General features: G+C 37.6%; 1 protein-coding gene across 1 annotated transcript in view; it reads right to left on the minus strand.

Moving 5' to 3' along the window:
- The window catches only part of LOC112826432 (limbic system-associated membrane protein-like), a 335,729-nt gene that overhangs the window by 194,471 nt on the left and 114,363 nt on the right, over window positions 1-26,895 (minus strand). The gene's annotated exons all lie outside the window — the stretch shown is intronic.

Consider the following 26,895-nt stretch of genomic DNA (forward strand, 5'->3'; position numbering starts at 1 on the left):
TGTGCCTATTCTGTAGAGTTAAACCTTCTGTTTTGTGGTCAGTCCCAAGGTCTAGCCCCCAGGGACAAAGGAAATTTGAGGGAGACAGACGGGATGGAAAGTGTTAGCACATCATTTTAGTCAAAGTTCTACAGGTTTAGCTCCAGTTAGCATTATCAGTAGTAAAGAAATCACCCTCTCATCATATCAGAAGAGATACTGTCTTCTTTGTCTTATTTCTTAACTGGATCAGAACTCAGAAGGGCAACAAATGGGTATTATATATTGATTCCTCCCTTACGCCCCCCAAAGGAAGAGTCTATGAGTATTTTGTTATGAAAATAGTTGAATTGATGAGACACTCTGTGAGGAAATACACTCCTAAAGTTTCAAAAGTCAGATTAACAAGGGGGATAAAGCATTTTTTCATGCCTTAGGATAGCACAGTAGAAAACCTACACACTTGCTTACATAAACTTGAAAAAGACATTAAGATATAATTTAGAATAAAGCACCCATTTCCACTGAGTATACAAGATCCATATCTGTGTGTGCTGGATGCACTGAACCATTTGGCCACATAACGCAATGAGTATGAGTATTAGTATGGTCACTGCAGCCAAATCATATACAGACAAACCAAATCAATTGCTAAAGAGCATGAGATGAAAATATATTGCAGCTGCTAATCTATTCCCTTTGTTAATTCCTTACTGAACTTTGAATATAAAGAAGACTCTTTTCTTAAGTATTGAACAAGACAAAACTGACACATTTTGTGGATTATTTAAACCATAAGAGCTTTATTTACTTTAAGAGATATCCTAAAAACAACTTGCACTAAAAGAGATTTTGTGAGAATAGCTTAAAACTATACTGTTTGACTAAAGCAGTGTTTGCTTTGTCTGAGTGAGGTAGTTTCATGTCCATGTGAGTTCTTCAGGTGTTAGGCCTATCCCAGACAGAATAAGGACTTTTCTTTCTTTCTTTCTTTCTTTTTTAAGAAATTCCAAATATCTACTGAGAATCCTTTTCCATGAGTAATACATCAGACCAATTATTGTGGGAGATTTGAAGAAGTTGAAGACATAGCCCTTATGCCATGGAGGCCCCTGGAATCTATAACCACGAAAACACCTGGAAAAACAGTTCAAGTTCCTCATTTTACAGATAAGAAACTCAAATGACAAGAGTCCAGAGAACTTAAATGACAAGCCCCCAATCACACAGTCAGTAAGGGCAGACTTGAACTGAAAGCCACATGTCCTGAATGCCCTCAAATAATTCTTTTCCTAGTATCTATTGCCTCCGTTTGTGGAGGTAAAAAGTACAGGAAGGATTCTAAGCACCATGTAGTATGTTCTTTCCAATTTTTTGCAAGGTCTACAAACAAAACAAAATGTGACTGGATTTTTTTTTTTTTTGGATCCCAGTGAAGAGACTGAATTCTGTATCTAAATTGAAAATGGGTGAAAAAGAGATGAGACATACAGGTAGAAGATAGAGAGGCAAACAAAGCTATAAGACTAAAGTCCACAGGGGTTATTAATATTCTTCTAATTGGAATCACTAAAATCTTGGGGAAACCACTGAACTTCCCCAGGATCTGACATCATTGTTGGGGTCCAAGAAATCTGCTCTAGATAACAAAGGGCAATAAGACCCCTAACTGAGAGCAGAGTCAATGATATAATATTCTGTGTGCTAAAAAAATACTGCCTGATATTAAAAAATAAATATATGTGTGTATATATATGTATATACATATATACATATATATATATATGTTATATATATATATATATATTCTATTTGACAAATGAGACCTTCATGTTATTCTCTGGGGGGACAAAAACAAGAATGTTTCTTCTATAAGTAATGATATATAATACCATAGTATCTATTGATTTACCTAAAATCTAAGTGCTAAGTTTGACAATGATCAAAGAGCATGCTACATTTCAATACCTTTGCCTCCATTCTTGTCTTCAGAAATGTCTTTCTGGATAGACTGAGAGTAGAAATCTCAAGATTATTGTAAGACACACTAAGCAAACTGTTAAAGTCAACGAACTTCTCTTTCTCTGTACATTGGCTTCTTCATATATGATAAGAACAAACTAGCTGAAAATTATCTTTTTTAGAAAAAGTAATTGTTTATCCTTGGAGCTCACAGGAGAAAAAAAAAGCATAGTATTTCAGTTTTGCTCATGTTTTCTAATTCTATTTTCATTATTCTTCTTCTGTGACACTCCCATGACCACCCCTTCTCTTCTTCCAGAATCCACCAACTCTGTAGTCATAATAGATTTCCTGCTTATTGGCTCTCCTTTATCTTCTTTATGTGTGGCATCTCTGGCAGCCAAATAATCTTCCAAAAGGCATTCTGTGACACAATTCTTCAACGCATGTTCTATTTCTCTTTATCATCCATCTAGGTATCTATCTATAAATCCATCTAGCTATCCATTGTGCTTTTGTTGCAGACACGGACACCTAAAATATAATGCAACAATTGACTTACTATCTCTTGGAAGCTAAAGAAATCTTCTGTCTGATTCTTCTCTTCTGGTTCCAACAGAAATCCCTGCAGAGCCATGGACAGAAGGGAGAAACCCTCCTTCTGTTCCCCTTTCTAATTTTCTACCCAAAATCATGCCCAGTTTTAGCAAATAAATCATGGACTTAAAACCAGCAGCTTTATATCATCTGGCTCCAACATGTTTAAATGTGTTTGAAAGATGTATATGTTCAAAAGTGAAAAAAAACCTGGAAGTTAGGAAGCTTTTCTCTGATTTCTGGAGTTTGCTAGAGAAGAGAGGGAATAAGGGGGAGAGCACCAAGGCCCAAATAAATCTGGGCAGTATTGTTTAATAGAAAATGTATTTAAGTGCTCTCTTCTCAATGTATAAAGATGCAGTCATTAATCTGTGGCTTTGGGGAAAAAATAGCTCCATAAAATTATTTCCTTATCTATCAATTTAAGTATGTTATATATGTTTTGAGAAGTAATTTCAAGGCACAATTTCACTTTATTTTCTATTCTTCTTCATGCTGGAGATGGAAATAATTTTCAAGTCAGGCTTAACTAAGCACTTATGACTTTTAAATATGCAAGAGACTGTGTAGTGATACTGTTTATTTACTGGTACCTTATAGTTTCCCCTCCTGAGCCACATTTTTGGTGCAAGAATCAGAAACAGGTACAACCTGCCTTTGTAGAGGTTTTTTAAGTTGAGCGGTGCCTACCCTGATATATGGTGTATGTATTAAATTGAGCAGTGCCTACCCTGATATTTAGTGTACGTATGTCAATCACTTAAGGACTTTGGAAGAAAGGTGTGTAGGGAGTGGGGAGAAAATGAAACCAAATTTTTTTTAAAAAAACCCACAAAACCCAAAAACCCCAAACCAAAAAACAGCAGGAGTGACAGGGGCATACTGACTACTGCAAATGACACAGAGTTCAGAGTCTTGCTAAGTAATAGACTGTAGATTGCCTTTTGTTTTGATCATCTAAGTATTCTGCCCTTTCAATATCTCTAGGGAATGACCACCCATAAGGCCCTAAACTGGTAGAGTGGGAGAAGTAGAAACACAATGACTGAATTCTTCTGAACAGCAGCTGTGGGTGGGGTAGGATTACTATTGACTTGCTAAAAGGTCATTAATGTATAATCTGTGACAGGTAGAGCCTACAGGAGACAGCAGTCACATAATGGAAACAGTATTGATGGAGATGCAAATTCTTAGCAAATATTATGAAAACATTGTAAAAAAACGGCATAGAACCACAAGGAACCCTGCTCATTCTTTCAATATCCATTGGATTGAAAATTTCATAGTGATGGGAAGTTGCTACAAATTCAGAAATATTTTAAATGAATTTATGATGAGTTAGGTTTGCTCTTTATCCTACATAGAGATGTTTCTCGGTATGCATATGATTTTGAGACTCCACAGTATTTCCCCTCCTCTCCAGGTATCTGAAACCACTGGACCATTGCACCAGCTCAGAACAGGGTTAGAGATTCAAAGACCCCCACCTGTGGCTGGTTGTGCATGAGGCATGCTGAGTTATGAGGCAGCCTATGGTCCAGAAAACAAACAAATGGTCTGTGTAGAAGTCTTGTCCTGCTCTAGGAGGACCTAGAGAGACAGGGCCTTCATAGCACATCTCAGGACACCAAAGCCAGTAGGGAAACCCATAGCTTGTTGCAGCTACAGTCACAAGTCAAGTAAGCACTGAGCCTGACAGCTCAGGAAAATGACCCACTTCTTGCCGACTCAGACAAAAAGGCTTCACTTAGGCCTAGGGAGAGTATCTCTAATAAGGCCATCCGTTAACCGCGTCGCCTGAGTCCCTCTCAGCAATTCTTCACTCCCTCCCTTCTCACCTCCCACCCTGAAGCCAGCCACTAATGTGGCAGATACCAAGGAAAATGAAGCTGTTGGGCTCAGTAAATATTACTGAGTTCCACAAGGAAACGCAGCCCCATTCTTTAGGCTCCCGTGTCTAAGGCACATTTTGATCACATCCATTTAACAGAGAGGTGAAGAAAGCAGGTTGGCTGTGCAGCAGCACTCAGTCATCCGTCCCCTTGCTCAGGCAAAGCCATCTTAGAAAGCAATGAAAATGAAGGGGGGGAATCAGAGGGGGAGACGAACCATGAGAGACTATGGACTCTGAGAAACAAACTGAGGGCTCTAGAGGGGAGGGGGGTGGGGGGATGGGTTAGCCTGCTGATAGGTATTAAAGAGGGCATGTATTGAATGGAGCACTGAGTGTTATACGCAAACAATGAATCATGGAACACTACATCAAAAACTAATGATGTAATGTATGGTGATTAACATAACATAATAAAAAAAAAAAAGGCAATGAAAAGAGCTTGGCTTCAGTCCCCAAGGGTTTGAACCTAGAGAACATAGGACCTGAGAACACATGGAGGGAGCTCTGGGCAAGTACTCAGGAGTCTTGGAATTTATTCTCTGCTCTCCCATTGACTTGATTTGTATCATAAATAGAGTCACTTAAACTTATAGCAATGATCTGTCTTTTCTAACTCTATCTCATCACATAAGATTGCAGGTGATATTCATAAGATAAGACCAAACTAACTTCTGGAAATAGGGTATTCATTCTGGGGAAATGACTTAACTCTTTCAGGTGATTTGTGTCTATCTTCACAAAAACAAAACAAAAAACCCAAAATAATAAATAACCTTTTAAAATGTGGTTACTGACCTAATGCCTCAGTATATTATTTCACTTAAAAATAACAAAAGTTAATATATTGAGTACACTTCTTACATATTTGGGGAATTAAAACAATTATCTTTAATATTTGGAAATGGAAAGAAAAAAATTTGATTATCACCCATAACCAGGATCATATCGGTTTAAATATGTCTATTGAAATGAAGATCCATGAATGGAAATATGCAAATATAAAGCCACACTTATATGCTTGAGACTTAAAGTATTTTAACAAGGCCAAAAGACAGACTATCAAATTACTTGTAAGCTGCAGTTGAAAATATGACCCTCTGACAACCAAACTGATCTTGATGACAATGGACACGGAACTCAGGAGAAGATTAACTCAACCTCCTATACCTGAGGTCAAAACAAACAAACAAACAAACAAACAAAAAGAAATAAAATAAGACCAACGAGGGAGACCATAACAAACACAATCCAGTGACGGCAGGTGAAGGAAGATGATAGAAGATTGTGTCAATAACATTTTTTTTTAATATTCTCTTGTCCTAGAAAGAGATAAACTGCTGATAACTGCTGATTTCCAAGACTATATCTCTTCCTCAAAATGGTTCCTTGAGAAAGCTGTCCACCCTGAAGGGACTGAGAGGTATTTCCAATAATGGTCTGAGATTTATGCATTTCATTGGATGAGTCACTGGAGATATGACTGAGCCTCATTTCTCATACATATATTCATAGTAAAAAAAGTATTCCTACTAAACCATGAAATTAAGGCTTTATAAGATAAATGAAAAAAATTAATGAAAGTATAAAATTATGATTTTAGATATTATAAAGACAGATAGCAAGGAAAATATTTCCTTGACACAAAACCATCAAGACAAAACTGGCAATTTGATCCTAATTGGTAGTTCTTCCCTCCACCCCAGTGAAAAGATTTCCTATAGAAAAATGGTCAATTGCAGCTGTGTGAACATAGTCAAAATTCACCCACATTTCCACCATCCAGAGCAACTTTGCTTGGTGAGGAATGGTAGATTCTCCAGCTCAGGTGTCTTCTTTGTTACAGATACCACTACTCAATGGCTCCAGATATTAAACTATACTCATTTACTGTAGAGATCATGGCATTCTGTCAAGAAGGAAGAATGTGTTCCAAAATGAAGGCAATAATAATTGTGACCCAACAATAAAACAGAAAGGGTCCACAGGTTTTGTAATTCCCAGTGGCATTCTACATGATGTGCTCATTTTGTTTACCATAGCACATTTTCAGAAAATATTCCTTCCCAGATACATATACCTAGGATAGCCCTAGGCAAAATTATATATAAGTAACTTTCCCCCACCCCATAATTCCCTATCCCTTTGTAAATATGCTCATTTTACCAGCTCCTCCTTCCATTATCTAGTCCTCAGCCTTCATCTTTCTGAGCTCCAAAATAACTTTTTCCATTAGGATACACTAGATGCAAAAACTAGTCTTACAAGTTAGTCATATATGTATTTGTCATTCTACCAAATAAATATACAATTTTTCTAAATTAGAGAATCTAGAATTCTAAACTCTTTGGCATTTGGCTATAAGTGGCTCATAGTTCTAAATTAGATATATACTGACTTTGTTTTTCTTTTTATTTTTTAATGAACTCTGAAATTAACGTGTGCCCATGAACATTGGAAAATGAAACAACTAGAGAGGCCTTCTCAATCTCTTGCAAATGCCTAGCTTCATCTTGAAGGAGGGTAAATAGTAACTGAAATGTCAAGTTGTCTCTGAGTTGAATTAAACAAACTACAGAAGTCTTATGTCCTGTAGAAGATATTTGGGAGAAATAAAGATTTTTAGAAAATTGCCATATGTCATTAAAGCTTCGAAAATATATGAAAGATATGCATCATTCTGCTTATTTCAAGATAAAAACATTGAAGAATTGAAAGTGTGTCTATGAACAGACAAATTTTGGTATGGAGGCATAAGGTAAGTAATCTGTAATAGATTTTTTCTCTTTCTTTTCTTCTTCTTCTCCTTCTCCTTCTTCTTGGTTTGTAATTCATTGTCCATTATGTCTGAGATGGAAATGAATAAAACTAGAAAAATATGCTATTTGACTCCCCTTAAATTTGAGGAACACTGAATTATTCCAAACTGGTAAAACTATGTCAACAGATATCCAGCAACATCTCAGTGATTCAGGGTATCTTCATAATCTGAACAGGGCCCAGAGTAAGTGCTTGTGAAGTGTACAAAGAGGTTAATCAAAAATGTTACAGTCACTAACCCTGCAAGCGAATAATCTGTATGTGCAGACTGGCATGAGCATACCCAGAGCACAACAGATTTAACAAGTGGATGCACAGAGCAATCTTTTATATGGTGTGTGATTTTGGGTTGCTATCTCTTATATCATTGTGAAAAGCAAACGTGAACTGATGAAAGTGTTAGAACAGTCAAATAAATTTAAGGGACACATCACTTAAAGGTAAATAAAAGGGTATCAAATGACAGGACTGGGGTAATACCCATGGAGAAGTGAGATTAGGGGCAAAGCATTACAAAACCTCTCAAAAATAATCATGAACAGCTCATCAATAACTTTTATCTTACTAAATGGAGCATGGTTATTAATATGTTCTCTCACTGGCTGTGCTAACTCAGCTCTGTCTGAATATCTGGTAGAATGTTCTACACATTTCTACCAATATATTAAGCTACACTGCTATGTGCCAATCCTGAGGACCTGAGAACCAGTAAGAGCCAACCTCTGCCTCAGAGAGTCAAGAGTTAATTGGAAGGAAGGAGACATGCAAATAGTTCATTCCTATATACTTATAATCATGGAAAACCAGGTAGGATAAAGGAACACACAGAGGAAGGGGTAAATGATAACATGGGACCTGGAATTGAAAGAAACATTCATAATCAGGGAGGCTTCTCTTAGTAGGTGAAAGACAGTTGGACATTTAGACATGAAGAAGTTGTTACAGACAAAAAAAAAACTACAGGGCCAATGCTGTGAAGCCACATGGAGTCCATTAGGAAACAAATGAGACACATTTGTTGAAGTTCAAAGCATGAAGGATGAGTGTGGGGTGAGAGAGGGAGCTATGGGAGAAGAAACTGAGCAGGAAGGTATGGGTCTGTATGACATGCTTGTAATCATCTAAAATAAAGACAAAACAAAGGATTTTTAGCAGGTGAATGAGAAAGTCAGATGTAGATTTTAGAAAGAGTTCTCTAGAATCAGTCAGGGGAAATGAATTTTCGTGCAAGTCTTGGGCATGGAATATATTATGGACCCTATTATAATAGTCCTGGTGATTGCTGATAAGGACTTAGAGTAAGGCAATGGTGTTGATGGTACCTACAAGGAATGTGCATGGGGAAGTAGAATGAACAGAAATTTACACAAGAACGTCACTGTTTACATTTCTGAATGATTTCCTTATGGAGAAGGGGAAGAAAGTCACAAGCTGAGCTACAGAATCCAAGATGAAGATCAGGGAAAGAAGTAAAAGTACTCGACTTCAGATGTTGTTAAGATTTCAAGACGGTACCAGACATCTAGAGCTAATTTTGTATAACAGTTTGTCTTTTAAATAAAGATCAAGGACATAGCAGCACTTTTGCTTAAGCACATAGTTCCAGTGTCCTTCCCTATTTCAATTAAAAGGCCAATGAATTACAGATGGTGATACAGCCTGTACATAATTATATTATAGTTCCCGCAAAATCATAATATATCCTAATTATAGTTTACAGTATTTTTTGTAACAGGAGAAAGATTTCACTTTAGGATGAGTTATTTTACACAAGCCAATAAAAGAAAACAGAATTCTTGGGTTAAGAAAAGCGATAAGAGGAAGAGGAAGGCCATAACGGACCACAGCATTATATGGTCTACCCTAAATCAACTCATTTCATCTTGAATAAAGAAGTCCTAGAAAACCCTAAAGCCTGAGCCAAGATGCCCTTAAATCAAAAAGAATCTGATTTAACCAAGGAGGTGAAGGACCTGTACTCTGAAAACAATTAAACACTGATAAAGAAATTGAAGAAGATACAAGGAAATGGAAAGGTATTCCATGCTCATGGATTAGAAGAACAACTATTGTTTTGTTAAAATCTCTATACTACCCAAAGCAATCTAGAGATTTAGTGCTATCCCTATCAAAATACCAACAGCATTCCTCACAGAACTAGAACAAACAATCCTAAACTTTCTATGGAACCACAAAAGACCCCAAATAGTCAAAGCAATCTTGAAAAAGAAAAACAAAACGGTAGGTATTGCAATTCTAGACTTCAAGTTACATTATGAAGCTGTAGTAATCAAAACAGTATAGACACATAGATCAATGGAAAGGAATAGGAAACCCAGAAATAAACCCACAGTTATATGGTCAATTAATCTTCTACAAAGGAAGAATACATAATGGGAAAAAGTCTCTTCAACAAATGGTGTTGGGAAAATTGGACAGCTACATGCAAAAGAATGAAATTGGACCACTTCCTTATACCATACACAAAAATAAACTCAAAATGGATTAAAGACCTAAATGCGAGACTTAAAACCATAAAAAACCCTGGAAGAGAGCATAGCACTCATTTCTTTGACATCGACCGTAGCAACATTTTTCTAGATATGTCTCCCGAGGCAAGGGAAATAAAAGCAAAAATAAACTATTGGGGCCTCATCAAAATAAAAGCCTTCTGCACAGCAAAGAAAACAATCAACAAAACTAAAAAAGCAACCTACTGAATGGGAGAAGATATTTGCAAATGACATATCTGATAAAGGGTTAGTGTCTAAAATATATAAAGAACTGATATAACTCAACACCCAAAAACTAAGTAATTCAATTAAAAAATGGGCAGAAGACAGGAACAGACAATTTTGCAAAGAAGACATACAGATGGCCAACAGACATATGAAAAGATGTTCAACATCACTCATCATCAGGGAAATACAAATCAAAACCATTATTACTCCACACTTGTCAGAATGGCTACTATCAACAACACAAGAAACAACAGGTATTGGTAAGGAAGTGGAGGAAAGGGAACCCTTGTGCACTATCGGTGGGAATGCAAACTGATGCAGCCACTCTGGAAAACAGTATGGAGGTTCCTCAAAAACTAAAAAGAGAACTACCCTACAATCCAGTAATTGTACAGCTGGGTATTTATCCTCAAAATTAAAACACACACACACACACACACACACACACACACACACACACACGCGCGCGCGCACGCGCGCGCGTTAATTCAAAGGGATACATGCATCACTATGTTTACTGCAGCATTATTTACAATAGCCAAACTTTGGTAGCAGCCCAAGTGTATATTGACAGATGAACAGATAAAGAAGGTGTGGTGTGTATGTATGTATATGTATGTGTGTGTGCGTGTGTAATATTATCCAGCCATAAAAAATCTTGCCATTTTCAACAACATGGATGGATCTAGAGAGTATAATGCTAAGTGAAATGAGCCTGTCAAAGACAAATACAATATGATTTCACTCATGTGGAATTTAAGAAACAAATGAGCAAAGGAAAAAAAAGAGAGAGAGAAAGACAAACCAAGATCAGACTCTTAACTATAGAGAACAAACATGGTTACTAGAGGAGTAGTGGGTTCGGTGAAAGTGATTTAAGAGTACACTTATCATGATGGGCACTGAGTAATGTATAGAATTGTCCAATCACTGTATTGCACACCTGAAACTAATATAACACTGTATGTTAACTATACTGGAATTAAAATTAAAAACTTAATAACAATAAAAAACAAATGTGACTCAAGCACAATCTACTACCTCTACTCTCATTTCCATTTCCCTCTTATCCTTCATCTTCTTCAGGTAAAGTAATTTATGAGCTGGGTAAGAAAAAAGAAGGGTAAGGTAAAGAAATATGTAACATTGTTATGAAAGTACAAACATCAAAACCCAGTGGGAGGACCTGGGTGGCTCAGTCAGTTAAGCATCTGCCTTCGGCTCAGGTCATGATTCCAGGGTTCTGGGATCGAGCCCGGAATCGGGCTCGCTGCTCAGTAGGCAGCCTGCTTCTCCCTCTCCCTTTGCCCCTCCCCCACACTCATTCTCTCTCTCTCTCAGATAAATAAATAAAATTTTAAAAATATACTAAAAAACAATGAAAAATGCTTCTTAATTTCACAAAAATAATTATTTATATTCATCACAATTCTGTGTGTATCTTGAGTGTCCTCCTAAGACTAATTTTTTAATAGGATACTGAAAAATGATATTATCTAACCTAGTGAATATAATAGAAGAAAATGGCTTTCCAGAAGTTAGCATATGTTGAAGTACGATCACAAATAAAAAAAAAAATGCTCGTCTCCCAGTTTGAAGGAATCTATTTTCCCTCTGCCTCTGGGATTGAACTTATTTCCTCATGGTTTTAATCATATATTTATTTTTCTTCAATTCATATTTTGAGGTTTTATTCTGTGCCCAGCACGTGTCTAATTTTCCACATTAGGCTATCAGTCTTTTAAAGTAAAATTCACTTATTTATTTATTCAATGAATATTTATTGAGAGACTAGTATGTACCCAGAATTGTGCCTGACCCTGACAAGCCAATGGTACATAAATGCAGGTGCCATCCCTAACCTCCCAAGAGACTGAAATGGTGGGGAGGTGGGGGGGGGGGAAGTGAAGGGATTATCCTTAGATAGAAGCATACCACACCCTCCCTTTCCCCCACTCCATTGTAACAGGAGGTGGGGGGCTGAAGGGATGGGTGAAGGTATAGTCAGATTAGAATGTTAATTAGGAAGTGGAGAATGTTCCATATGAAAAAATCTACAAGGGATGATCATTTGCTGAGAGATGGAGAGGGTCAGAATTTTCTACTCGTATGCATATTCTTGGCAACAAGTGGAACAATTCTTAGCACATACCGGTACTTCTGAAATGATGATTGTATAGATGGCTTTTTAATGGGAATGAAGAATTGAGTGAATGACCCTGTTGCACTTTACTCAGAAGGCTGACTGGTCAAAAGTGAATGAGGGCTACAGAAGTGTCCTTCAAAGCAGGTATTACTAGTCCACAACCTGGGATTCATCCCTGGGTTTAGCGGAAGAAATGTGTAGATTTTCCTGTCCAGACTCCATAGCTCCAGGGCAAAGAGATGAGTTGCAGAAGAGAACTATAAAACAAAAGTTATAATATATGATAATAGGATCATTGTTTTCTGCATGTCTCTTATTCTATTTTCTGAAAGCAGGCACATTTTGAGTGAAAACAGGTTTTATGTCCCAGCAATAAAGAGATATAACTATAAAAATATATGTCATATCAGCAGGCATGTCTCTAAATAGAATGTTTTACCAAGTTTCCCATGAGGAGTCTCAGGCCCTCTAAATTATAGGGTATATGAGCTTCCCTGCAGGGCAGCATTTGAACTACAACTCATTGTCAATCTAAAGCAGGAGTGGGAAATGAACCTTTCGGAAATGAAGGGTGTATGTTCTTCACTCACCATTTCTAGGTTCCTCCCTTAAAATGGATTCCATCACCAAGCAAGAAAAGAGATGTACAATCAGTATGGGTCAAGTGAAGCTTAGTAATTTTAATTGCATCCATTTAGGGGAAAAAAATCTCACATCTTAACCTAAACCTTCACATTTCTCTCGGCCAAATTTGACTTAGGGCAAAGCAATCAAAAACAGGCAGCACTCACTTAAATGGACAGAACACTGTAATAAGTAATTCAGAAGAGCAGATAATCCAAAAATCACCTCTATTTGGGTTTGTAATAACATTTTCAGCTGATTTGCTTTCTTAATTATATTTTTCTTAGGTTAATATTAAAACTAATTTGTAATCATTCAGAATATTCTTTTTTTTTTTTTAAAGATTTTACTTATTTATCTGCCACAGAGAGAGAGAGGGAGAACAAGCAGGGGGAGCGGCAGGCAGAGGGAGAGGGAGAAGCAGGCTCTCCGCTGAGCAAGGAGCCCGATGCAGGACTCGATCCAGGACCCCGGGATCGTGACCCAAGCCGAAGGCAGCCGCCTAACTGACAGCCACCCAGATGCCCCCATTCAGAATATTCTAACTCGGTAGCAGAGGTCTGGAAATATCCGGGTCTTTAGAAGTGGCAACTTGGTGTTGTTCAAAACACTGAAGACAATTCCCAAAAAGAATAATCCAAAATAGAGCACATTCACTATGATTTGAATACAAAGGAAATCTCTGGGGCTGTCTGTGAGTCTGTGAAGAAAATTCTGAATCACAAAAATAATCATGCTCTGTTATTCAAAATAGTAAAAAGTTGGAGACAACTTAATGTCCAACAATAAAGGACTAGTTAAACAAATTAGAATACATCAGTAAGATGGGTTCTTATACTATTATAATAACATATATAAAGAATTCTAATGACTTGGGAAAGAGCTTATGATATACCATAAAAGGGAAGAAAAATCAGGTTATAAAACTGACTATGCATTATTATCACCACTACATGGTTAAGAGCACAATTGCTGGAATCTGGCTAAGTACATTTGATTCCTGATTATATCAGTTATGAGATATTTGACCTAGAGTAAATTAGTTCACCTTTCTGAGCCTCAGTTTCTTTATTTGTAAAATGCAGATAATAGCAGTGCCTATCTCATAGTGTTGCTATAAAGATGAAAAGATGTTTAATGTATTTACAAAATGCCAGGAATAGAGTAAGTACAGTACAGAATACTGTTTTTATTTGTTCTAAATCAAATAATTTTGCTCATGGTATTTATTCCACTTCTCCTTTTGAATTTTACCTATTAGTTCCCATTTGCCCTCTGAGGTCCAGCTCACATTTTACCTAAAAAGAATATGGAGTTTTTTTCTTATGACCACCCACCTCTAGACAGAATTCATCACCCTGGGGTGACTGGGTGGCTCAGTCATTAAGCATCTGCCTTTGGCTCAGGTCATGATCCCAGGATCCTGGGATTGAGCCCCGCATGGGCTCCCTGCTCAGAGTTGGGGGAAGGGGGAGTCTGCTTCTCCCTCTCCCTCTGCCTTCCCCCTAAACCCCGCACTCGTTTTCTCTCTCGATAGCTCTGTTCTCTCTCAAATAAATAAATAAATAAATAATCTTCAAAAAAAAAAAAAGAATTAATCACCCTTTCCTTTGCACTGTCAGAACATTTTATAATAAACACTATCCTAGCATCTATGCTACAGTATGGTAATTAATGTATATCTCTCTCCCCATCCGAATGTAGGCCCCTCAATATTAGTGGCATGCCTTGTTGCTCTTTGTATTTCCCACAGCTTAGTAAGTGCTTGACATAGGAAAAGTGCCCATTCCCACTGGATTAATGAATGAAATGAATGCAAGCTAAGTTCTATGAGTGAAGCAGGTAGAAAGGAAAGATGAAAAGCAGTTTCTTCTCCTGTGACTTCCAAAGGTTCAGGTGTATTTCTTTGGCCCGGAAGAAGAATGCAGAACATTTTCAGCCCATATTTCATGACTCCAAATCCTCAATATTTCTATTCTCTTTCTATTGTTGCCTTTTCTAAAATATAATACTTGTCCTGATAACTGAACAGCGTGGTAAAATGGAATAAAAAATGAACTTAGAAGTCAAAAGTTCTATTGCTGACACTCAAACCATATGACCTTGAGCAAGTAACTTAACTTCTTTGAATATGTAAAATAGGGATGAAAATACACACCCTGCCCCCACAATCTACTTCACAGGGTTATTTTAAGTATCAATTAAAGAATGCATATGAGAGCATTTTGGAAAGGCAGCATACAAATATAAAGTATCATCATTAGTTATTTTGCTGGTAAAGCTTTCCTCCCATTCAGAAGTTCACATTTAATATTAGACTGTTTTACAAATTTACAGTAGCCTATAATTCTTTGACAAGATTAAGGACAACTTTTCAGTATTTCCCTCCACCTCATTTTACAAAGAAGCTGTTGGAAAGATGGCGAAGTTTAAAACTGTTAAATAGAGTTCCTATGGAACACAATGAAAATGAGGAGTGTTATTCACATTAATATTTAAATATACAAACATTCTTCTTTGTTCTATTTATAAAGCATCAATTAGCAATTACATTAAAAATGCCCACATAATTCCTGTTTGGTTGACAGCATCCTTCTCATATTTCAAAGGCAAACTGAGGCACAGCTAGGTCTATGTGTATTATAGCATATTACCAAGAATGATCTGACAAAGGTATTGAGAATTCCTTTCTAAACCAGAGCTGCCCAACAGAACTTTCTGCGATAATGGAAATGTTTGATAATCTGCACTATTCAGTATGGTAGCCACTAACCATATGCGGCTTTCAGCACTTGAAGTGTGGTTTGTATGACCAAGGAGTTTAATTTTAAATTTAATGTTAATGAATTTAAATTTAAATAGATACATTTGGTTAGTGGCTACTTACTGTATTAAACAGTACAGTTTTAACTAGTCACTGTATTTAGCATGAGCATTTGCTCATTAGTCAAATGAACACTTAAACACTCAAAAAAAAAAGAATGGCAGTTTATTATTTTATAATGGGAAAAAAAATTCCCACACAGACTTTCAACATGGTGTCTTTTCCTCATTGGAAAAACATTATGATCTGAGCTTGGTTTAGAGGGCACAGAATCAGAACAAGGAGAATGAATGGATGAGTCAAACGTTTCATGGCACCTGGTTACAATAATCTGGCCAACAAAACAAACTGGTCTTATTGTTAGAATACTTAGTCGGCCAGCCAAGGCTTTCCTTGGCTATTGCTTGGGTGGCCACTACCGCCCTTGCTTTAGTGACTCTTCTTTTCCTGGCCACCCCCCTTTCTGATTGATAAGTCATTCTTTCTATTTTTTTTCTGCAAACTCACATTTAATGTGCACTGGCAAAGAAAAAAAAGTTTGTCCCATCTCTTCAGATTTGCTTCCCCATAATTCTAAGTCCAACACACAGATCTCCCCTTTTATCAGCCAGAGAAATACTAGGAAAGCACAGAGGAGAAAGAATATTTATTTTAACCCTTCTGATAAGGAAAGAACTCAACCTGTCTGGGAACAGCCATTCCTTCTTTTCCTTCAGACATACCGTCAAGAGCATCTTAAGGTCAGACTGTAAATCATGTAAAATATCTTTATCTTTTCAAGGCAGTTTTTCGCCTATATTATAATCAAGGACAAGAGAGGTCGCAGAATTCTTGCAATAGGAGTCCTTGCAGTGGCTGCTGGGAGTGGAACTTTTAGCTGCTGAAACTGTTCCACAGAACTAAACCAGGTTCCGGGAGGGGCTCATTCTCAGCTAAGATGAGGTCCTGGGCTTCTCGATTTGATGTGTGGGTGATTCTGATATTCATTAAAATGACAAGCTGACAGAGTGAGGCACAGGCAACCTTTACCCACTCATCAGCTGTCCAGTCCTAAAATGTTCTGGACTATTTTGATCCTCTAGGCTTTCTGTATATATAGCTTTCAGACACAAGCCTCAAGTCTGCCCAGAATGATTCCTAGTTATTCCAGAACTGGCCTTTGAAATAGTCATTCTATATTTACTGAATTGTGAAGAAGTTTCTTAATTGGAAAGAAAAATGTCTTAAGATAATAGCGTACTGAGGGAAGATGGCCCATGATCTTAATTCCATTTATTTTCACAACTTTATTTAGTTCAACTTCCTCATTACACTGATGGGAATTCTAAGCCCAGAGAGGTGAACTGCCTTGATCATATACAAATAATGTCTAAGCAAAAGTGTTGACAGTTATAACTTGATGATGATGATGATAAACTTTTGTTTTGTTTTGTTTCCATGTATGTTAACTAGATTACTAGACTAAGTAAACTGAAAAGTTAGAACATCAAATCATGGTAGCAAAGTACAATAATTTAAGTGCACTTTAAAGCATAAGATCTATTGAAGACAGCAAGGGTTAAGGATAGTCATTTATAGAACTGGTAGATGCTAGTCTAAAGCTACTGACAACTCTTCCAAAAATCATGATGTGATTTCTAAGACTTAGATAACCCTGGAAATTATTAAGTCAGCTAAACAACCTCAAATAGCCTTCCACAATCTCTACTTGTTGGATCTGTTTTACCCTTTATCCCATCTTTTTTTTTTAAGATTTTATTTATTTATTGGACAGAGGGAGAGAGAGAGTACAAGCAGGGGTAGCGAGAGAGGGAGAAGCAGGCTCCCCACTGAGCAGGGAGCCCGTGGGGCTATCCCAGGACCCTGGGATCATGACCTGAGCCGAAGGCAGATGCTTAACTGACTGAGCCACCCAGGCGCCCCTATCCTTTACCCCTTCTTATTAGAAGGGATAATATATTGCCTTGACTGTTAAGGATTAACTGCAGTTCTCAAAGTTGGGTGGGCTTTGGAATCAGCAGAAATTTTCACACATTTTTCTTTTTATATTATGGATTCCTGGGTCCCAACCCAGGGTTTTTTGGTTGCATTCTGGAATCTACATTATTAATAAATTCCCAAGGGATTCTGATGCATCATTTGAAAATCACTGCCCAAAACATTCAACACCATTTACAATGAATTAGAGTTATTTATGTATATGTCTTTTCATCCAGTAAATTTTAAATTGAAGATACTGCTTTTGGTATGGGCTCAACCCTATTTCTTGCATAGTGATCTAGACAGTGATTTAGAGCCAGACATATCTCAGTTTGAATTCTAGCCCTGCCATTAATTCTAGCCCTATACATTAAAAGTTTGTTGTAAAATATGAATAAGATGATGTGTCAAGCAGGTAAACCATAATAATATGGATTTTTGATAAATGCTAACTCGTGGCTATAGTGGTAGAGATAGTGGTATTAATAGCAGTAGTAGTTGTCATGTTAGCAGTACTTTTTCAATAAATACCTTTTGATTAAATTAAGGAACAAATTAAAACAATCTATTTAATCTAGAAGAAATAAAGCTCTGAGCAACAGCTAATGCCTGTATGAGGAGTAAATGGTACCAAATTATTTATTTAATCTTCATCTCGGAGTGGCCATGCAGGAAAGGGAAACAGTAGATGCAATCTATCAACAAATAATAACTTTGAATCAGCTGTATTCTTGTAAATAAGCAGGTAAAAGGTGGTCTAGATCTGTGCATCTCAATCCTTTTACAACATCACTCAAAATGCCCTTGGACATTCCTATTTCTCTCTCCTTACCAGCTCCCCCCAAAAAAGGCAAAATTTAAAACAAAAATAAAAACATTGTGCCAGGTCAAAAACAATGTATTTATGTGGGCATTGGGTACAGATAGCAGTAAAGGGAGTGGGTCAGGTAGAAAGTCCTCTTTAAAAATGTTGGCTCAGTAGGGTGCCTGAGTGGCTCAGTTGGTTGAGCATCCAACTCTTGGTTTCAGCTCAGGTCATGATCTTGGGATCATGGGATCCAGCCCCACATCAGCAGGAAGTCTGCTTGAGATTCTCTCTCTCCCTCTCTCTCTGCCCCTCCCCCAGTTTGCACTCTCTCTCAAAAAAATAAATAAATCTTTTTTTTAAAAATGTTGGATCAGCAACCCTGATGGTCTTTGGACTTCTCTTTGACCTGTCTAGAGAATATGACATAAATATTCTAAGCCTAATATGAGCATTAATATCCAAAGAGTCAGTCTAGGAATCTTTGACAGAGTCAGTCACTATGTAGCACCATAGATGACTGCTGGTGGCACATCACCTTCCTCACTATGCTCATCTTCTTCTCTTTCCCTCTTTTCCATACTGAATCCTTTATTTGCAGTCTTCCTTCTTCCTTGAATTTTTTTCATAATCTATTTCATTTTTCCTTTTCCTTGTTTTTTTCCTTCCATTTTCTATGCCTTTTAATCTCTCCACAATTCTCACAAATAGTTCTTAGGGGCACAAGGTCGCATAGGGCTTAGCAGCTGTCTATAGTCCTTACAAGAATTATGGTCTCTAGCCTCTTACACACAATAGAGGATTCCTGTCAGGAGCTTGAGGTCAACTGGAAGGATAATGGTAAGAGAATAAAAACAATAAGAGAATAATAAGATATTTGTTCATATGATTTTTTTAAAGTGTGTCTTTGCAAATATGTATATGTGTTTCTTTTGCTCTGTAGGAATGCAACTAACTCACAGAATATGTGCATTTCACTTATGCCATTGCTCCCCGACAAAATTTTATCCACAATATGGTTTCTAGGGTACCTGGTTGGTGCAGTTGGTTGGGCACCCAACTCCTGGTTTTGGCATGGGTCATGATCTCAGGGTCATGGGATTGGCCAGTGTTGAGCTCCATGCTGATCTCTCCCTTTCCCTCTGCCTGCCCACCATGTATGCACACTCTCTCTCTCAAATAAATAAATAAATATTAAAAAATAAAATAAAGAAACAATAAAATGTGATCTCTCCTTATTTTGCAGTGACAGTTTTAGTCAATATTAAGGACTCACTAACAAAAATACAGATTCTGAGCTTTTTGGAAGAAAAGCATATTCTAGTGAGGACCCCATAGCTAAAAATGATATTAGGGGTATCTTTTTCCTGACAAGCTCAGGTGTATTCCTTAACCTCCTGCTTTGCTTAACCCATCGAGGCCTGGGCATGGGGACAACATATTATTCCATGACTTTCTAACTTGTCCTTCAATTAATCACCACAGCTTTATAACACTTGGCAGTGCTCTGCTGGAGTCACATGAAACAAAATGTGCCCTTCTGCTGATGAAACTTTGCTATCTGTGGAGATATTTTAGCCTGCTGCCTGGATAATTACATGTGTAACTCACATTAGAGATCCAGAGTGACTTGAGGCGGGTACACCCAGCACGGACACATGGGGCCCTGCACTGATGTGGTGGCCCCTTGCCATCATCGGTCATTGAAGTGGCAGCTGTAATAACCTCAGTGAGTTCTGTTCTCTCAGTAATCATCTGGTGCAGCCCATATTCTCCCTCCTTCAAGTAAGGGCAAGGACCTTCTGGTCCATGGGGGTTGGGCATAGACTGAGATAGGATGTCATGTGCTTTAGAAAAGCCAAGTTTGGTTCACAGGCCTCTCAGGGCAAAGAAGGGTGAGACAGAAAGAAAAACTAGCATTTATAAAAACTTAGAATGTACCAGACCTTTTGCTAAACACTTTCACACATGTCATATAACTTAATTCTCACAATAACTGAGTAAAGAAATGAGGCTCAGAAGAAGTTAAGATAATTGCCCAAGGTCACCCAGCTAGTTTGAAGAAGACCTGGGACTAGAGATCAGGTTTCCTAGTTCCCTATCCAACGTTTTTTCTACCAAAATGTGCATAATAACATTTGTTCCATTTATTCATTTCTGCATGGATGATATTTAAGAGCCAGGCCCTGGAACTACACTGAGTTCAAATCCTAACTCTAACATCTATTAATTATACAAGCTGGATAATTTTCTTACCCTCTATACACATCAGTACTCTATGTATAAAATGAGATGAACAATAGTATCCACTTCACAGAATTGTTATGAAGGTGAATAAATTAGCCATGTAAAACCCTTAGTACAATGCTTGAAACATGGCAAAGATTTCAAGAAGCTCCTGACAGAGCTCACAGGCTGGTGGGGAAGACAGACACATAAACAGATAAATTACACCACAACATGCCAAATACTAAAATAAAGTTAAAAAGGAAATGTAGTGAGAGCTCAGAGGAGAATCCCTACCTAGCACTTCCCATTCTGTGAAATGTGAAATGAGTCTACCTTAATAAAACGAAAACAAAACTCACAATGGTATCAATGGAAACTGGCTGTGCCAGAAAATAGTTATGGGTTTAACTGGTAAAGACAGATAAGGTAGTTCCAGGGGCCATTTTTTACTCAGAACTCCCCTGCCTGCTTCTGGAAGCCCTCTGGGGTTGCTGTATGGAGAGCTTAGCTTGACCATTAGTACTGCTGTTTTTAGAGCTGTCAACATTTATATAAAGCTAAACTCCTCTTATTCAAACATGTCATATATAAGGCCTAAGAAGGAATCATTTTCCCTTAAAAAAAAAAGAGTCTCACAATTCTCAGAAAACAGAAAGCAAGATCAATTTCTAGGTTTTTGTTTAATTTACTGAACAATGATAATATTCAAAAAATATAAATCAGGGTGCCTGGGTGGCTCAGTAGGTTGAGCGTCTGCCTTCAGCTCAGGTCATGATCCCAGGGTCCTAGGACCAAGCCCCGCATCAGGCTCCCTGCTTGGCGGGGAGTCTGCTTCTCCCTCTCCCACTCCCCCTGCTTGTGTTCCCTCCCTAGCTGTCTCTTTCTCTCTGTCAAATAAATAAATAAAATCTTTAAAAAAATAAAAATAAAATAAAAAATATAAATCAGATAAAAATATCATTCAAGCTTAAAAACTGACCTCCAAAATCAGTGTTTCACCCCTATTTTCTAATTTTTTTCTCCGGTACTATGCCTTACCCACTAAACTGAATGATTTGCAATTTTCCTAAACCTGTCTCCATGCTTTCTGGCCTTCCAGACTTTGCTCATTCCGGCTCCTCCATCTGGGTTGATTTGACCCATATCCTAATGTCTATGTCTCAAATTCTAGGGACTGAAGCCTCTAAGATTCACTCAGATGCTTACTCTTTCCTGAAGCTACCTTAAGGAATCAAAAATTTCCCCTGATGTAACAGAGGCCCAGTCTCATCTATGCTTTCTTTTTCTAGTCCTATACTTGTTTTAGATAGCCTCTTAAACTGAGACCCATAGCAGATAGCATATATTTTTAAAAAGTAGAGGCGGGAAAACTATGAATCCATATTGGGGGCAGAGACAGAGCCAAAGGAAAAAAAATAGCTGTTAAACACCACAATCAGTCAATTTTAGTGTCTGTTATATGACAACCACCAGACACCTCTCCATTGGCTCCAGAAGAAATAAAATATAGAGACACTACCTTTAAAGATTTTAGGCTTAAAGATATAAGACATGTACCCAGAGAATAGTTATTTACAAATATAAGTATAAAATAATAATAGGATCTGACATTCTGCTCAGTGTTTATTGTTCCAAGAACTGTTCTAAGTAACAAAGGAATATCTCTATTTTTCTGTCATCTACCTACCTACCTACCTATTTCCTCCTCTGATTCTGTCCAGAACTCCAGGAGGTAGAAACTATTATTATCTCTATGGAAGATACTTGGATTCACAGTTTAAAGTACTGCACTGTATCAAGTATCCTTTTTTCACCTATTAGTCCTTATTTGACCCTAGAGTATGATACAGGACTTTGACCATAGTTTGAGATGTGATCATTCAAGTAATAAGGAACCATCATTGGTCCTAGTGAAGCAGTAGGATGCTGGACTGAAACTACGGATCACTGGGATTTACGTGTGAGTAGGATTTCATACTGTATCACATAATCCTATATTCTCTACAAAATTCTCTCCTTGGTATATTTTTTAGATTGTTTTAGGAATCATTTATTATTCATCATTACCCTCCATGCCCAGCAAAATCCCTGGCAAGCCGTAGGTGATCATAAATGAACGTAGGAAAAGATATCTGGGAGAAAATAGGGTGGGGCAGTATGGGAAGGCAAGTAAAATATGTATGATTCAAAAATAAGGTGGTAAGTATGAGTTAATAAGGGATAATATCAAAATGAAGTAAAGAGAATTAAAGTAGAAAAGAGGAACATTCGATTTGGCTGGAGGGATGTTTGAGTGATTTTCATGAGTACTGTTCTTGTGATGAAAAGAGCACAACCTAGTCTGCATGATGTTAAAAGACAAACACAGATACAGTACCTGATTTTTGTTTTTAATTAGTAGCAGGAGAAAAGGTCTGTAAGTGAACAACTGGATCAAGAATCCATTTAAGAAGTCAGAAGTCTCTTCATTTAAACCGCGAATCCAAGTGTCTTCCATAATTCAGTAATAAAACACCCATGGGGTGTCTGGGTGGTTCAGTCGGTTCTGTGTCTGGCTCTTGATTTCAGCTGGGGTCATTGTCTCAGGGTCCTGAGATCAAGCCCCATGTAGCGCTCTGCGCTCAGTGGGGAGTCTGCTTGGGATTCTCTCTCTCCCTCTCTCTCTGCCCCTCTTTCCCCCGTGCACTCACTCACGCTCTTTCTCTCAAATAAATAAATCTTAAAAAAAAAAAAAAACACTCACACTTAACCACTTATGACAGCAAAGTTGCATCAAATCCTTTGTGTCCCTTGGGCAACCTACATGGCACTAATCAAAAGCTGGGGTTTTAACACCAGATTGTATGAACAAGACATTGAAAAATTAAATTATTCATCTAAAGAATTCATAGCAAGTCATAGGCAGATGTAGAACCTTGTTTCCACTTAGTCTCTATCCCAGGAGAAGGAAGAGTTTGGGCATGACCATCTCTGAAGCTCTTCCCGTCTGAGATTCTCTAACTCTGTGCAGACTGTCTCCTCACCGCTATTCTCTACCCAGTGAACTGCCTTCTTCACCTATGCCAACTGCCAGCCTGACCTTTATAAATGATCCTTCTTTGTCTAATTAGCTACATGAGAGGTTTCTATTATCCCATGGTATAATTTCAGCTAACTTAAAATTTTAAGAAAAGTTAAATAACGAAAGTAATTAAACATAATGCAGATAGCGTTCAATGTACACATCTAATTAACGCCAATACCCACATAAAGGCAAAATTCATGAAAACAAAACTCAGTGCAATATATTATGTTTGGATACTCTAACAAGTACATCTTTAAATATTTTCTCTGAAAGCAAAGCATTTTTGGATGATAAAAAGAACTAAATTCTGTAAGAGTAGTGATCCATTGACAGAATTAAAGCTATGAATGATTTCAAATAGAAATGCAAACTCCCAAGCTTTACTCTACCGGGCTGAGACCCTTTCCATAAGATGTAGGAGAAATGCAGAACAACGAAAGCAAAAGAAGTAGAAGACTGAGTTTGAGGCTTAACATTTTGTATCCTAAGCTAGTTCTAGGAGAGATCCTTTGCAGAGACAAAATACTGTTGCACAGAATCAGTGGTGGGGGAGGATTGGGGAAGAATGCAAACAGTAATTTGTAAACTGAGTTCATGGATCATAGCCCATTTTTCTTTAAACAGTGGTATTCATTTAATGTCACAGGAATACACTTGTTTTACAGAAAAGTCATATGCAAATTAGACTAAATTTACTATGCTTCCTTTCCTCTATAAAAAAGCGAACAGATTAAAGAATGAGATTTCCCAGCAGTTTGGATATACATATTCCCAGTTGCAAGTAGTATTCTGTCAGCCGTGTTGGAGTGATTAGTTTCACTATGTCATGCGTCACCCCAGATTCCCCACTCAGTAGAGTCTTGTATAGAGATGGATATATGATTTCTCTTTCTAGTCTATATCTTATCAGCATCATCACCATTCATTTCATATTATATACGAAAATCCAACCATACCAGTAGGCATAGCCCTTGGAAGGACTTGCATCCACTCAGCCAATTCATGAAACACAAACATTAGTGAACAAAGATTTTTTTAAAAAACTCAAATGATTTCTCCCATTTAAATAAATATAAAAAGAAGAATATTAGCTGGAGAGTGTGTACATGAGAAAGAAAAGGGATGTGTGTTACATTTCTCATCTCCCTCTGGATCGGCACCCCTCTAAAGGTCAGCTCACTAGCCTCAGGTTTAATTCCCTTTCTTGCTGCTACTGTTCAGAGGTAAATGCTTGCTTTTTATTAAAAAATCAAAAGCACAGGAGCTTGTAATCCTCTAGACTCAAAGTTTTTTTTTTTTAATAAAAATGGAAAGTTTAGCTCAAAGCAATAGCAGCTAAAATTAGAGTGAAATCAGCAGCTGCTCCCCAGGGAAGATGGAAAACCAAACAACGTGGGGTTTTTTGTTGTTGTTTTTTCTTTGACTACAGTTTATGTTGTATTTTTTTTACCTCCTTTAAAATTGGAAGACTTTCCAAACATTTGCATATGTCAGCAAAACAATATGTTATGTTTATAACCCCCAACCTTTACTCCTCTGACATGATGTCAGACACTAGCTGTTCAGGTAAAGGGGTGAGGAGACCGCTATTGTGTTTCCAGTGTGGCAGCCCCTGGAAACAATGGCAGTAACGGATAGCGTTGGCGAGGCATCCATCTGTACCACCAGTCAAACTTCATCCATTTCTCCTTTTGTATAGCTGTGTCAGCATGCATGACAGTTGGCACAAGCCGTAAGTACTAGATTCTCAGGGTGCTGTGGCATCTAGCTGATTGTGTTGCTCAGAAATCACGATCAGAATGGGTCAGGAATCAAATATTGAGACAAAGCTTAAATCTCAATTATCCTCACTCTCACCTGCTTCTCTCCACCCTGTTTTCTGCTTCTGTCTACTGTCCTCTTGATACTGAATGTTAACTAAGCTTATTGTGGTCATCATTTGGCAACATATACATATATCAAATCATTATGTCCTATACCTAAAACTAAGACGATATTATATGTCAATTATATCTCAATGAAAAAAAAAAAGGATGGTTCTTTCCCTCTCACCATTTACTACCCCAAACCTAGTCTTCATTACAGTGGCAGCTGTAGCACCTGGCAGGAATATCATAAGCAAGCAGTGAACGGAATATCACACTTGGATACACTTACACCACATTCGTTCTTTCATCTGCCTTCCGAGTTTTCTCCTCCAGCCTTTAGGATCATTGGGAGGGCATCTGCACTATGCATTTTTCTTCCAACCTTCTTTTATGCAAGAGCTTTCTGAGCCAAATCGGCCCCTTACCTCTCTCAGGGATTTCTTTGTGAGGATATCTTTCCATGGGAATCCAAAGGAAATCCCTCTCTCTACAAACAGGAACAGGTTATATCAGGAATAGCTATTGTCATTTTTAGCAGTTCACCTTTACTAGTTGCTTACTAAATGCCAAGTACCACGTGAGGGGCATTTCAGGCTCTTTCTCACTGACCTTCACAACAACTCTATGAGGAAGGTGCTATTATTGATACTTACTGCTGAGAAAATGGAGTTGAAGGATTAATTAGCTAAGATCATACAGTAGCCAGTAAGTGATGGATCCTGGGTTCAAATTTAAGTACCTTGACTTTCATTCTTTCACCTCAGTGTTGTTTCAGAGCTGCTCTCTTTCACACACACACACACACACACACACACGCACACGCACACACACACACACACTCATTCTTAAAGCCTGAAAAGAAAGGAGTAAATGGTTTCTAAACCTCTCCTCCTCCAAAACCAACTAATTGGGTCAAATCTTGGACTGCTGGTGAGACAGGTTTGGAATTTAAATGTGGCCCCAGTTATTTTCAACAAACTTCCATGCTCTAAAGCCTAAGTCATTTTCAATTGTTCTTTTCCAAAATTCATTCATTCAATATAGGGCTTAGCGATGTTCAGTTATTATGTGAAATAATGACATGAGAAAATAATTTGAGAAAGACACGAAAAATGCAATACTATTTCAAGGAAAGACAGAGTATTTATAGGACAATAAAAGAGATCTGTAGTTACATTATCCACTGAAGCAAAACTATGTTGTAAGGGTCATCAACCCATATGTTTTATAACATAAACTGATCAACAGGAAGGGTTAGGAGAATATTTCCCTTGGGCATACAGTTTGGTATAATTAGACACATTTGAGGGATTTTACACCTTTCTCAGTCACATCCTACACTAGCCATTTTGAGAACTGATAAAC

The sequence above is a fragment of the Callorhinus ursinus genome, unplaced genomic scaffold (genome assembly GCF_003265705.2).
Source record: "Callorhinus ursinus isolate GAN/ISIS: 27379988/994484 unplaced genomic scaffold, GSC_fseal_2.0 scaffold1, whole genome shotgun sequence".
NCBI lineage: Eukaryota > Metazoa > Chordata > Mammalia > Carnivora > Otariidae > Callorhinus > Callorhinus ursinus.